The sequence below is a fragment of the Otolemur garnettii genome, unplaced genomic scaffold (genome assembly GCF_000181295.1).
Source record: "Otolemur garnettii isolate 467f Iridium unplaced genomic scaffold, OtoGar3 scaffold00094, whole genome shotgun sequence".
Lineage (NCBI taxonomy): Eukaryota > Metazoa > Chordata > Mammalia > Primates > Galagidae > Otolemur > Otolemur garnettii.
Window position 1 is genome coordinate 2,919,924 of NW_003852489.1, and position 1,423 is coordinate 2,921,346.

At 44.6% G+C, this 1,423-nt stretch overlaps 1 protein-coding gene across 1 annotated transcript in view; it reads left to right on the forward strand.

Moving 5' to 3' along the window:
- RAD51C (RAD51 paralog C) overlaps positions 1-1,423 on the forward strand; it is a 45,462-nt gene that overhangs the window by 8,704 nt on the left and 35,335 nt on the right. The window lies entirely within an intron of this gene.

Here is a 1,423-nt window from a genome sequence, read left to right on the forward strand (position 1 = left end):
GCCACTTGAGCCACAGGCGCTGAGCCCTGAAACAACTTTTTAAAAGGTAATTTATATTTAGGTTTTGGCACTTTCAATTACTTACAAATTAAATGGCTTCTGGATTGCCTGTTTTTTTGTTTGTTTGTTTTTTTCTGAGACAGTCTCACTCTTTTGCCCAGGCTAGAGTTTTATAGGATCAGCCTAGCTCACAGAAACCTCAAATTCCTGGGCTCAAGCAATCCTCCTGCCTAAAGGTTCCCACATAGCTAGGATTCAAGGTGCCCACCACATAAGCCAGCTAACTTTTTCTTTTTTGAGACAGAGTCTTACTATGTTACCCTCAGTAGAGTGCTATGGTGTCATAATTCACAGCAACCTCAAACTCTTGGGCTTAAAAGATTCTCTTGTCTCAGCCTCCCAGGTAGCTGGGACTACAGGCACCCACCACAAGGCCGGGCTATTTTTTTGTTACCGTTGTCATTGTTGTTTAGCTGGCCCGGGCCGGGTTTGAACCCATCACCCTCGGTGTATGTGGCTGACACTGTAACCACTGTGCTACAGGCACTGAGCCTCTCTCTCTCTCTCTTTTTTGTAGAGACAGAGTCTCATTTTATCGTCCTCAGTAGAGTGCTATGACATCACGCAGCTCACAGCAACCTCCAACTCCTGGACTTAAGTGATTCTCTTGCCTCAGCCTCCTGAGTGTCTGGGACTACAGGTGTCCACCACAATGCCTGGCTATTTTTTTTGTTGCAGTTTGGCCAGGGCTGGGTTTGAACCTGCCAACCCAGGGCTAGGTTTCAACATTTTAATGTTGAAAATATGGGGCTGGCGCCCTACCTCCTAAGCCACAGGTGCCGCCCAATTTTTTTTTTCTTGAGACAGAGTCTCCCTGTGTCACCCTCTGTAGAGCACTATGGCATCATAGCTCATAGTAACTTCAAACTCTTGGGCTTAAGCAATTCTCTTGCTTCGGCCTCCCAAGTAGCTGGGACTATAGGTGCTCGCCATAATGCCCAGCAATTTTTTTCTTGCAGTTGTTTTTTTGCAAGCTTAGCTGTTGTTGTTAGCTGGCCCGGGCCGGGTTTGAACCCACCCATCTTGGTTCATGTGGTCAGCACCGTAACCACTGTGCTACGGGTGCAGAGCCCTTGTTGGGTTTTTTTAATCTATCTTTGCTCGTCCAATTTATAGGGTTCCAGCCAGAGAACCTAAGAGGGTAAAGGGGAAAAGAATTTTTCCTCTGCTACCCTTTAAAGCTACCCATTTCACTATGTACGTTTGTAATAGTGTTAAAGTAGGTATAGCACTGGGATATAGAGATTTTAATGTTTGATATTTCATTAAGCTATGCTATTTTTGGTGAAAACGTGACTTTTTAAAGTGTATGGTTATAATAGGCAATGTTTTCTATTTTGAAATACAGTTTCTCGTTTTGGGG